Here is a 13,591-nt window from a genome sequence, read left to right on the forward strand (position 1 = left end):
TTGGACCGAGGAATTTTAAGGGTTGGTGAAACCCGATCCCCGTTAAGAGGCGGGGACGGGGATGGTGATAGGTTTCCTGTCGGGAATCAGGGCCTGAGATGGGGAGATTTTCACAATCGAAGATCGGAGACGGGAAGTGTGATCCCCGGCCCGTTACCATTCCTAAGAGAGAAGAGTGTGAGACCACTTCACTTGAATTTTAACCATGTCATTGGGGGTGGAATTTAAAGACCTCAATTAGGAAGATGTAACATTGCTCATATTAGTAATAAGCATGATTAGTGATACTCATTAAACTAACATGATATTAGCACATAAGATAATAAATAAATTATAATAAAAAAAAAGATAAGCATAACATTATTATTTTAATAATTTTTGTGTTATGGATTGAGTGTTCAATGCATTGGGTTGGTGTGGGAGTGTTCAGGAGAGCCAGCTTTCGCCGAAAGTCGACAAAGCTGTCGCTTTTGGAACTCCAAAAAACAATTAAAACAAGGAAAATATTTGAGGGCCACAATTTTTGTGGCTCAAATGGCTCAAAATTGTCAAAACGACGTCGTTTTGGCAATTTTAAAGTTGTTTTGTACTCAAAACGACGTCGTTTTAACAATTTTGAGCCATTTGAGCCACAAAAATTGTGGCCCTCAATCATTGCTGTTAAAACAAAGGGCCCCAAAAATTAATTCATTTAGTGTGTATTCTTAAATTTGTTAGTTTTTATAAGTGATTAAAGTTGATTTTTTTTTTATATGAAAAATCGCTAATTCCAAATAACCTCTATTTTTTTTTCTTTAAGAAAATAGCCTTATATGCAAATTTATAAAAGTGCCAAAAAAAAAAAAACGTAAGTAAAATTTTCTTACGCTAAACAACTATTAAAAAATACTTAAAAATAAAAATATATCAAATAAATTAATTTTTTGAAAACTTATTTTTAACCAATAAATTAATTTTTTTTAGCTAACTCTCAAAGATGTTTTATATCAAAACAAAATTGTTTAAGTATCAATTTCAGAAAGAGTACTGCTATTAGCACTCCTTCAATTATTTTGAAACCCCGCTTATAAAGTCTAAAATCTTTAAAAAAAAATTTCTCCTTCCAAATAATACTAAATTATCCTTATTAAAATATTTTACTCATTCAATTGAATGCACATTCTTATATCCCAAAAAGCCTCTCTTCCAAAAACTAGAACAAAACTCACAAAGGTGATTACTATTTCATTTTTACATATTTGTTCATGACCTAACAAAATAAATATCCAGTTACCTATTCACAAACAAATAAACAATGTTCGATCTTGTATTTTTGAAAATAAAGAAGATGATTCATAAAAAGAATCAAATTAATCACATTATATTTAATTTAAAACAATATATAATTTATTTTTAAAATAATATATTATTTTTCATTCTTTAAATTAATTAGTCAATGACACTTATTTGGTTTCACTCCTTTTTACTTTCATCCTACTTTTCTCACCACTATCCCCCCTTTATATATTCACTTTTTTCTTTCAAAAAAAGTGGATAGGTATGGCATGGGTCCAGCTTTTTCACTTACGCGTCTATTGCCTTGTTCGGAAGGTAATTATTTTAGTAAGTTATTTTAATTTTTGATTATTTTAGTAAGTTAAATTTTTTGTATTTAGAAAGATAGAATACTTTTTTTTGTAGTTTGATGTGATATTTGTAAAAGAAAAAATGGAATGATTATAAATTTAATATGACATTTTGTCTTATTGACTATTTTAACCTATTTTATCTTTTTGTGAATTTTAACTTAAAATTAGCTATTTTAGCCTTTACCAAACAAGGCTTTCGAGAAAGTTTCAGATTACCTAGACGGACTTAAAATATTAATCACAAAACCAGAGGAAAATTGTCTTTTTTTTTAAAAAAAAATTTAGAGTTGGATTTTCCTCATGATTAAAGGGAGTTGTTCAGGCCCCTAAGATTCATCACCAGTTTCATTTCGATAATTTGAATAATTCATTTTAAAAATCTTTTGTATATCATTTATAAAAAAACATTAAGTGAATCCAATAATCATAAACTTATAATTTTATCACGATTATCATTAAAAATTATCAAATTTACTGGTCTGTATAATATTGCTTTTAAGACTTACATGAATCCTATTAGAAGAATAGAGAATAGAAATAAAAGTATTCTTTCTCAACTTTTTAATAATTAATTTTTTTAATTTAATTAAGTTATTTTAGTTTCATAAATTATATACCGACACAAATTATCAAACTTTAATAAAAAAAAGGAAAAAAAAAATATAAATGACACTCATGAATTACACCAAACAAGACCAAGGGAACCACTAAAACAACAACATCACACTCCAAACAAAGAAATAAGCATCCTCCAGTGACTTCCACCAAAAACAACAAAGGTTAAGCGCAAACGAAGACTTTAGGACTGTCAATATTATCACAACAGAACAATGGTTACTTCCTAGAAAGAGTGCTGAAGTGGCCATCAAAGCTTCAAATAGAAAAGAAAAAAAAGCAAATTTCACAGCAACCATAAATACTCCTGCATTGCCACACATATTATTAGTAGATATTTTAATATTATAATTTGTTATAGATTATATTATGTGATTGGACTCCAAATAACTTGTTAATCCTTTCTTTTCCTCCAAGAAAACTTGCCCACCAAGTTTCCAAGACATGTCTTCCATGACAAGTCTTCCAAGTCTTTCAAGTCTTCTTCTCAAGTCTTCCAAGGAAATTGCTCACCAATTTCTTTTCCTATTCTTATCCACTTAGTGTCTTTTCCTCCAAGCCACTTGCCTAAAAGGTTTCATCTTCTATAAATTGATCTAACTTCTTATCTTGGAGGAGAGAAGAAGTGTTTGTTGCTTTATTATGTTTTGTGTAAGATTATCAGGCAAATAAAAAGGGTGTATATGTTAAAGCTTTGGGTTCAACCAATTGTGCAGTATTGGTGAACCATACGACTTAGTCGGGCTGTTGTATTCTGGGGGGGACAAGTCAAGGATTTTCTGCTGCACCGGTGTGAGGCTTTGCCTAACCTCAGAGGGCTTGAATCTCCTTAAAGAGAGCGAATTTCCCGCGCCTCAGTCCTTACAATAGTTATTGTAATTTTTATTATTTGTATTTTTCAGTGTTTTATTTGTAATTATCACCAACAATTTTAAGGAGATTCAAATAGCAAAAATTCATGGAGCCAGTACTGGAGATGCCCAACGAGAATACCGGCAATCTCAACACGCCCTTCCGGTTCAAGGGAGCCTATTTCAAGAGATGGAAAGGTAAGGTGCTTTTCTACCTCAGTCTCCTCAAGGTGGCCCATATCCTGACCGAGAAAAATCCGAACAAAGTCCCCACTGAAGAGATGACCGACGAAAAGTGTGCTGCTCATCTTGAAAAAATTGAGAAATACAACACAGATGAGTATAAATGTTGATATCATCTTTTGAATTGTCTTTCAGATCAATTTTATGATTATTATGATACTACTTACACCACTGCCAAGAAAATTTGGAAAGCCTTGCAGAATAAATATGACATTGAAGAGGCAGGCCCTAAAAAATATGCTGCAAGCCATTTTTTCCGCTATCAAATGATAGATAGAAAATTTGTGGTGGAGCAAGTTCAAGATTTTCAGATGCTAGTGGCTGAAGTTATATTCGAAGGCAACAAATTGGAGACAATCTTGTTGTGGCAGGTATTATTGACAAACTACCATCATCTTGGAGGGAGTTCCAGAAGTCAATGTGTCACAAGCAAAAAGAGACGTCCTTGGAGACTCTAATCACACGGATTCGGGTGGAGGAGGAAGCACGATGACAAGATGCGCTTATAACACAAGAGCATTCTACTGCAAAGGTAAATTTAATTTCTGAAAATACTTTATCTAAATGCCGATTTCATAAAAATAGTCACTTGAAACCAGTTAAGAAAATTTGGAAAAATACTAGAAGGCCACAAAATAAAAATTACCCGAGGCAAAAGAAATGGAGCCAGGAACCCCCTTCAAGAGATCTGACAAATGTGACATGTTTTGTGTGTAGTAAAAGTGGGCATATTGCTCGAACTTGCAAATTTCGAAAACAACAGTCTCGACCACAGGCTAATGGTACGAAGAACCATTTGTGGCTATGATTACAGATATTTTTATGGTTCAATCTGTGGAAGGGTGGTGGGCAGACTCTGGTGCCAATAGGCATGTCTGCTATGATAAAGATTGGTTTAAAGATTTCACTCCTTTTAATGAGGAGAGGACTGTTATATTTGGTGACTCTAGTTTAACCAAGGTGCTCGGGTGTGGGGATGTTGAGCTGAATTTTACTCTAGTTTAAAGATTTCACTCCTTTTAATGAGGAGAGGACTGCTATGTAGGGTTTCCCTGTCCTATTTTGTCAGGAGCTAGGGTTTCACTACGCACACAGCGGTTTCAAACAACCTATAATCGGGTAAGCAACCTGTCCTAGCTTGGAATGGTCATTACGGATCTTGATATGCACTAGGTCAAATGGTCAAAAAGGGTGCCCCAGTAAAAATCAGGGTTAGTGTTCCAATCGTGGCAGAGCCCGTAACCGGTCAGCCTTATGGCACGCTTCTCAAAGCGAGCCTCCGGCAAACTGTTCAGGAATAGCAGATGGCAAACACGGTGTCCTAAGCGCACCAATACACATACAATGCAAAGAAACACATAAGTGTAGTCAAAACGAGATATCATGAGTTTGAGTCAAGTTCTCTAAATCCCCAGCAGAGTCGCTAGAAACTGTAGACGTCCCCGAATGTCCCGGGAGGGAATCCCGTTTTGTTCATTTGGGCTCACTATAGTTCGGACTCAATGTCATGGTCCTGTATCTAATCTCGCAGAGTGCAATGCAAGACCGATGAATCATGAAAGAGTCCAAATCCGACAAATCGTTTTGAAAAACTGATTTTTAGAAAGAAGTGCCAAACATGGATTGCTTTGCCAGATACAGAGTCGCCACCTAAATATTTTATTTTGGGGGAATTTAGGAAACCCTGACTCGTGCCTAAGGCCACGTGTCCGTCATCACCAAAGTTACCTCGGCTCGGGAACTTGGGTACGATTGGGGATGGTCACTTCGTGAGCACCCCCGCTCACCCGATCAAAGATCGGCCTCTACTAACCACGATATCAAGTTTTTGAAAACACATGTGCTCTTATTCCGGTTTATTAGCCTAGAATTACTATGTGATGCGTACAGCAAAACAAGTATAGACTGGATTGCCTAAGTTGGAACAAAGCATCGCATATCTATTTGTTTCGAAAATGGATTGAAGTTTGCTACTCGCATGTAGGCTAAAACACGGGTTTCGACGAATTATTCCACACTACAACAAAAAAGGCCTTTGGTGACAGATTGATTTTGTCTCCAAACAACAAAATTTCGTCACTAAAGTGATCTGTGACGAAAAAAATTTGTCACCACGTTCGTGGCCTATACGTCGTCACAAAAAGTACCTGGTGATGAAAAACAGTTTCGTCACCTATTTTTCATTTTTGGTGACGAAATGTTTCGTCTCCAAATGTTGAATTTTTCGTCCTCTAAAACACCAATTTCGTCACCAAAACTAAATAATATTTTATTTTAATTATTTTTTGCGACGAAATATTTCATCACCAAATATATTTTAGTGACAAAAGTTTTCCTCACCAATGATATGGATTAAGGTGACAAAAAAATTCGTCACTAAAATGAGCAAAAAAGAAAAATTATTTAATGACAAAAAATATTTTGTCACCAAATATTTCAATTTAGCGACGAAATATTTAGCAAATGTGACGAAATTATTTGTTTCATACTCATAAGTGACAAAATTATTCATCATATTTTTTGAAAACTAATAGCGACATTTTTTATTTCGTCACTAATAAAAATTAAAAATTTTGAAAATGAGTACTATTTTCTTCCGAATTTTTTTTTCAGTAACAATTCCCTGTGCATTTCAATAACCTGTTCAATAAAATATCTATTACAAATCAATACAAAAATCTGTTCATTTTCATTAACATCACAATCGAATTTTAGCACTATCCACAAAAATACAATATGAACTGCATGCAGATTACAAACATGTCTCCTAATATCCACAAAAAACGCCTACTAATATCCACAAAAATATAATATCAACCGTATGCAGATTACCAAACACATCTCCTAATATCCAACAAAAAAACATGTCTACTAATATCAACAAAAATAAAATATCAAGGGCGGATTACCAAACATGCCCCGTAATACTAACAAAAATATTTATTTACAACACAACCAAAATACATGTAAGGTAAAATGAACAAAAAAAAAAAATGAGCTACCATCGGCCCTCCAAATTACCAAACACGTCCATATCAAATCTCGAATCTGCAAAAATGAAACACAAAAAAAAAAATGTCAGTTAAACAATTATTATCTTATCCATAACATATACAATTTAACATGCATTTTTGGATTTAGTTTTCAAACCAGGAGTCCCGTGCTAGTTCCGTTAGTTTCCACAACTCACATTGGTCCCTCCCGAGGTGTTTGAGGTGTTCCCCAGGCCGTCTCGTGGCTGTTGCACGATTTTGGCGCCCGAAGGCCTATTTTCAAGCTTAAGTGTGGAAAAGTGCATATTTGGACTTAGTTTTCAAACCGGGAGTCTCGTGCTAGTTTCGTAAGTTTCCACAACTCACATTGGTCCGTCCCGAGGTGTTTGAGGTGTTCCCCAGGCCGTCTCGTGGCTGTTGCACGATTTTGGCCCCAGAAGGCCTATTTTTAAGCTTAAGTGTGAAAAAGTGCATTTTTTGACTTAGTTTTCAAACCGGGAGTCCCGTGCTAGTTCCGTAAGTTTCCACAACTCACATTGGTCTGTCCCGAGGTGTTTGAGGTGTTCCCCGGGCCGTCTCATGGCTGTTGCACGATTTTGGCCCCCGAAGGCCTATTTTTAAGCTTAAGTGTGGAAAAGTGCATTTTTTGACTTAGTTTTCAAACCGGGAGTCCCGTGCTAGTTCCGTTAGTTTCCACAACTCACATTGGTCCCTCCCGAGGTGTTTGAGGTGTTCCCCAGGCGGTCTCGTGGCTGTTGCATGATTTTAGCCTCCGAATGCCAATTTTCAAGCTTAAATGTGGAAAAGTGCATATTTGGACTTAGTTTTCAAACCGGGAGTCTCGTACTAGTTCCGTAAGTTTTCACAACTCACATTGGTCCGCCCCGAGGTGCTTGAGGTGTTTCCCGGGCCATCTCGTGGCTGTTGCATGATTTTAGCCCCCGAAGGCCTATTTTCAAGCTTAAGTGTGGAAAAGTGCATTTTTTGACTTAGTTTTCAAACTGGGAGTCCTGTGCTAATTCTGTAAGTTTCTACAACTCACATTGGTCCGTCCTGAAGTGTTTGAGATGTTTCCCGGGCCGTCTTGTGGCTGTTGCATGATTTTGGCCCCCGACGGCCTATTATCAAGCTTAAGTGTGAAAAAGTGCATTTTTTGACTTAGTTTTCAAACCAGGAGTTCCGTGCTACTTCTGTTAGTTTTCACAACTCACATTGGTCCCTTCCGAGGTGTTTGAGGTGTTCCCCGGGCCGTCTCATGGCTATTGCACGATTTTGGCCCCCGAAGGCCTATTTTCAAGCTTAAGTGTGGAAAAGTGCATATTTGGACTTAGTTTTGAAATCGAGAGTCCCGTGCTAGTTCCGTAAGTTTCCACAACTCACATTGGTCCATCCCGAGGTGTTTGAGGTGTTCCCCAGGCCGTCTCGTGGCTGTTGCACGATTTTGGCCCTCGAAGGCCTATTTTTAAGCTTAAGTGTGAAAAAGTACATTTTTTGACTTAGTTTTCAAATCGGGAGTCCCGTGCTAGTTCCGTAAGTTTTCACAACTCACATTGGTCTGTCCCGAGGTGTTTGAGGTGTTCCCTCGGCCGTCTCGTGGCTGTTGCACAATTTTGGCCCCCGAAGGCCTATTTTTAAGCTTAAGTGTGGAAAAGTGCATTTTTGGACTGAGTTTTCAAACCGGGAGTCCCGTGCTAGTTCCGTTAGTCTCCACAACTCACATTGGTCTCTGCCGAGGTGTTTGAGGTGTTTCCCGGGCTGTCTCGTAGCTGTTGCACGATTTTAGCCTCCGAAGGCCTATTTTCAAGCTTAAGTGTGGAAAAGTGCATATTTGGACTTAGTTTTCAAACCGGGAGTCCCATACTAGTTCCGTAAGTTTTCACAACTCACATTGGTCCGTCCTGAGGTGTTTGAGGTGTTCCCTTGGCCGTCTCGTGGCTGTTGCACGATTTTGGCCCCCGAAGGCCTATTTTCAAGCTTAAGTGTGAAAAAGTGCAGAAAAGTGCATTTTTGGACTTAGCAATTCTCTCAAGAAGAACTATGTTTGATTAAATGTACAAATGGTATACACCATTATATACTAACATGATTCTCATCAACTATCTGTAAATACTCTGTATCCTTTTTGTAAGAAAGAGAAGAGAGCAATTCTCGCAAAAAGAACTGCTCATATTTTTCACCTAATAATTAAATCCTTGATCGGACCTTAAATATACTCAAAAAATTGTGCATTAGATGAATAAAATCAAGGTCCATGCACTCCAAATGTATTTTTGAGAATCATTAGCAAGCTTGAATCGTTTATCAAAAGGTAATACCTGAACTGAACCTTACGGTTTCAGCCTATCAAGTTATGGCAGGTAGAATCACAAGGATATGCACAGTCAATTTCCTTGGTCACCCTTCTTCCCAAGTACCAATCGCCTACTGCTTCTGCAATGGTCTGTAAGAAATTGACTGGTTGTTACTCACTATGAAAACTTCATTAGATTTAAATCTCATTATTATAGATGAAATCAGTGATATTAATAATAGTCAATGGTGCATACATTTTTGCAGGGACTAATCACATCATTAAAATGGCAACCTTAGATATTCTATGCTAATAGAACAAGTAATATTCAGTCATGAACTATAGCACCACACCATGGCATGCTTTGTCAACTTATTACATTATATCAGTCATAGATTATGATTTCTAATTAAATTTGTACACACACAGGATTGAATCATTCTATGCATGGGTTGTAGAATATTTGACATGACTATGACGCATACCAATCTAGTTTTACAATTTTTTTTGGATATGTAACTTTAGATCAGACTTTGAGAGCTGAGCATTCATTTCATAAGTGTATTTACTTGTCATTGGTGCTTCATAAATGGACAAATACAAAAGAGGAGAAAAGCACGACTAGAAAATGACATCAACTTATTAAAGCTATCATATCCACCAAGGAAAGGGGCTAGTTTGTAAACCTTATTGTGCACTCTAGGGGAGTCTGATGTTAGCCATGTACCTTGTGACTCACTTTGGCAATGCGCAAAACATGAGTTTATGAACATCCCTCCTCTTTTTGAGTATTTAAAAAATAAACTCAAAGCTGCAAGCATATCTTTCCGGAACCCTGAAGAATAGAAATTTTAATAAACATGTCTATCATAAAGGATAACACATGTTAAAAATTACATGCAAAATTTATGAAAGTTTTATATTTAATATGAGAGGTATGCTCTCTAAATTGAAGATAATCATCATTAAAAATAAAAATGAAAAGAAAAAAGAAATTTTAGAAAAGAATATCGAAAGCAATTGAAATTTAAGAATGTAAGGACAAAAAATAACCTTGCAAGATATTTGTCTGGTTTGTATTACATGCCACTGGATTAAGCCTACAATGATTCCAATGCCCACTCAAATCAGCAGAAGGTGGCACCAATATGTGATGGAACTGTGATAAGAAAGTAGTACTCATTTTTCACTATTACCTCAGAAGCACTGAAAAAATATATGTCATAGGACTTTAATTTATCTTACATGGTACACATCATATGCTGAGTTTAAGATGAAAAATGGTGTCCTGATGTATTTTAACGCATACTGCAAACAGAAACGCTGCCAAAAAAATCATGTCAAAACCATGCCAAGCAAAGTTGTGTTTTTAAGTTGAGTCAAGGAACAAAAAGAAGCACATTAGAAATCGTACTTGTTTTGGATAATAAAGAGAACCTGTGCAATTTTTGTCTAGATTTTGTTCTACACCCTGTCAAAAAAAAATTTCACACAAACAACGATGACAACGATGAAAAACATCAAATGCAGTAGAAATTTAATAGGAAGTGTTTAATAGCTTCTAAAGGCAAATTTGGTGCAACCTCGCTAGTTTTCACTTTGCTGAAATGCATGATAAATTCCATAAAAGAAGAACAAAAAGAAATAAAACCTTCTTTAAACAAAGATGGTATGGTGGAATTGGCAATGGCATATGGCTTGCCAAAGCATCCAACCCATCCCGCAATATTTTAGCTCTGATACCATGCTACATTGTCTTAGATAGAACTCAACCCCAAAAGCTATCTATTTGAGGTGAGAAGACCCTCATGGTTATATATTGCACATTATTTTTTTACCATGTGACATGGGACTTTCTTACATTGTTTTCAAGGCATAAGAAAACATAAACAAGTTAGATTGTGGGCCATAAATGAACACAACACAAGAAATCGAAACACGAGAGCAGGCATGAGTGATGAGCAGGGCAAACCACAACATTTTGTTTATCATCACATAAGTCTACCTTCAGTTACTCAAAGGAATTAGCCGAGTGGTAAAAACTTAAAAGATAAGATTCAAGACCTCAAATTTGAGTCTCTCAAGGGACCTGGAGGTTAGATCATTTGTTAACTTCTAGTGTCAGCACGTCCCTTAGGTGAGTAAGGTAATCTTCTAAAGCTACAAAGTAAAAGTTCTTCTTGTTCATGAGCCCCAATAATAAAAATTTAATAAAACACTTCTTATCCAAAAGGCCCAATGAAAAAGGAAAACAAATTCTTACATAAAAGCCCAATAAAAAAAAAATTGTTCCTCGTCGAAAGATCCCTATGGTGAAAACAGTAAACACCACTTAATTACTAAAATAGATATGCAAGGAAAATGAATGATAGAATAAAAAATTACAATGTAATAAATTAATAAATATTATATATATATATATATATATATATAAGAGTCCTATTTGAGATTTCACCCAAGGCCCCGATAGTATTGGGCTGCCACTGCTTACTATAGGGGGAGCAGTCGTTACTAAGGTGGTTTGGATTATGATATCTTGTACATTCAAATGAGGCATTTGTTTACTAGTGTCATTTTCCATAGAGTAAACTATAATTGGATAGTAATGCTTCACAGAAATAGAATAATCGAAATTTATTATCCATATCATATAAGCACCTACTATTATCTCAACTGGAACCATTACAATACTTACTTCTTCATATGGAAAGATTTACCAGTAAAGAAATAAGATCGCTATAGAAGGATCTAATAGTGTGATTCAAACTTATGTCTCTTCTGCAAAGAAAAGGCCAAAAATTAATTTTTAAAAGAGGGAAAGATAGGATACAAAATTACAGATTAAATTTCTATTTGAAGGAAGGTACTTACATTGAAGAAAGATAGGATACAACAAATCGTTAAAAAAAAAATAATGGCACATGATGTATATTATACATTGAGTTATATTCAACAAATCATTAAAAATAAAAAATAATGGCACATGAATCTATGTGTATACATTGAGTTATATTTAACTATTGAGTTATATTCAACAAATCATTAAAAAAAAAAATAATGGCACATGAATCTGTGTGTATACATTGAGTTATATTCAACTACTGAGTTATATTCAACAAATCATTAAAAAAAAAAAAATAATGGCACTTGAATCTGTGTGTATACATTGAGTTATATTCAACTATTGAGTTATATTCAACAAATCATTAAAAAAAATAATAATGGCACATGATGTATATTATATATACATTGAGTTATATTCAACAATCTGAACAACAAATCAACTATTGAGTTATATTCAGAATCTAATTATAAATAAAATATTCAATATGAACACAGAGTAGGATTTGTTACAAGGTTCATATGTGGGCCTCATAAATTGTAAAGAAGTTTTGAATTAGGGCAAGAAAACATGATTAGATATGTGGGCCTCATAAATTTGAAAAAGAAAATGATGAATGATTCTACAAAGTTCAAAAGTATTATTATTACAAAACTAAATTTCCTAGTTGAATTGTTGTCAAGAAAATAGAGGAATATGCAATAAGTAAAAATTTGAATTTTTGTGATGTCAATGAGGTTCTGAAAACTCCAAAGAACTCAGCATTACAATATCAAATCTGATTGGCTATGTTGCACAACAAAACTGGGCTCAATTAATAATTCACAGTATGTTTCTTCGACAAAAAAAAAAAAAAAAAAAAAACACAATCTTGTTCCCCAACCCCCTTTGATATGTTTGTCTCTATATCTATATCTATATATATTGGTGTCCATCCATCTCCTTGGGATTATATGATCCAAGCTTGTACTATTTTCCACTTAGCCTCTTATATCCCTAAGTTTCAAATGCAATTCATGACAAATTAGGCACTCTATAACTGATGTAGAGATGCGTATGAAATGAACGAAAAACACAAAGAAAACAAGAATAATATTTTATATATTTCTCTGAATTTTATTACTAAAAAGATAATTACTTAATCTCAAAATCTTACATCCCAATTTATAATAAAAAAGAAAATCATGACTGTGTCAATAACTTCAATATTGGGCTAAATGGAATGCATCATATTTCATGCAATTCAAATAACTACTTGAACAGCAAAGGCCTTTTTCTTCTCATGTGGTTCATAATCATACAAATCTTAAATGTTCAGTCATTACCAAAACTTCGATTCAAATTACAATCAGAAAGTAAACAAAAAAGTAACTAAAGAAAGAATTAGGATGGAGAAATTAAACCTAAATCTTTCCCCTCCAGAAACAATACTTTAATTTACTTTCACAGTATCTTAATCAAATTACAAGGTTCATATTGTCCAAGAAGAAATTTGTTTTTTTATAAAATATCAAATTACAAGGTTCATATCTTAATCAAATTACAAGGTTCATATTCAGAATCTAATTATATTCAGAATCTAATTATAAATAAAATAGAGTAGGATATATATATATATTATATATGTATAACAATATAATGTATACAGAACACAGAGTAGCAAAAAAAAAGAGAGAAAGAGAGAGCATCGAGAGAAAAGAGCAACGAGAGAGAGAGAGACTAACAGATCAGTGGCGGTGAGAAGAGGAGATGAGATCGGCAAGGGAAGGAGAGGCTAGATCGGCACAGCAGCGAGGGGCGGTATAGCGATCCCGGGTTTACCCTTGTTATACCGTGATCTGGACATGTGTCCGTGGATGTTGGTAGTTGTTTATTATTTTGTTTACATCCTTTTACTTCGTATTTGAGTTATAGGATGTGTTGAGCGGGTTTGTTACAGGTTGGTTGAGTTTAGAAACCAAAACTAGTTGCCCAGATTTTTGGCCTGTACGCTCGAGCGGAGGTGTTGGCGCTCGAGCGTAGATTACACCCATTCAGTATTTTCCTGTGCAGCGTTGTACGCTCGAGCGTGGTATTGGCCGCTCGAGCGGGGTTGTCTGAGTGCCGCTCGAGCGTAGGGTTGGGAGCTC

At 35.1% G+C, this 13,591-nt stretch overlaps 1 non-coding gene across 4 annotated transcripts; it reads right to left on the reverse strand.

Moving 5' to 3' along the window:
* Window positions 1–8,350: 8,350 nt before the first annotated feature.
* On the reverse strand, window positions 8,351–13,201 carry LOC114294854 (uncharacterized). Of its 4 annotated transcripts, none has more exons than XR_014348682.1 (6): window positions 13,187–13,201; window positions 11,338–11,398; window positions 9,866–10,091; window positions 9,674–9,779; window positions 9,307–9,455; window positions 8,351–8,770 (listed from the first exon to the last, which is right to left on the reverse strand). It is a non-coding gene; the product is annotated as an uncharacterized LOC114294854 (transcript). The 4 variants fall into 4 exon arrangements; XR_014348683.1 differs by having other exon boundaries at window positions 11,316–11,398; XR_014348680.1 differs by lacking the exon at window positions 13,187–13,201 and having other exon boundaries at window positions 11,316–11,496.
* Window positions 13,202–13,591: the final 390 nt, after the last annotated feature.

Source organism: Camellia sinensis, chromosome 13 (genome assembly GCF_055761805.1).
Source record: "Camellia sinensis isolate YWXY chromosome 13, ASM5576180v1, whole genome shotgun sequence".
Lineage (NCBI taxonomy): Eukaryota > Viridiplantae > Streptophyta > Magnoliopsida > Ericales > Theaceae > Camellia > Camellia sinensis.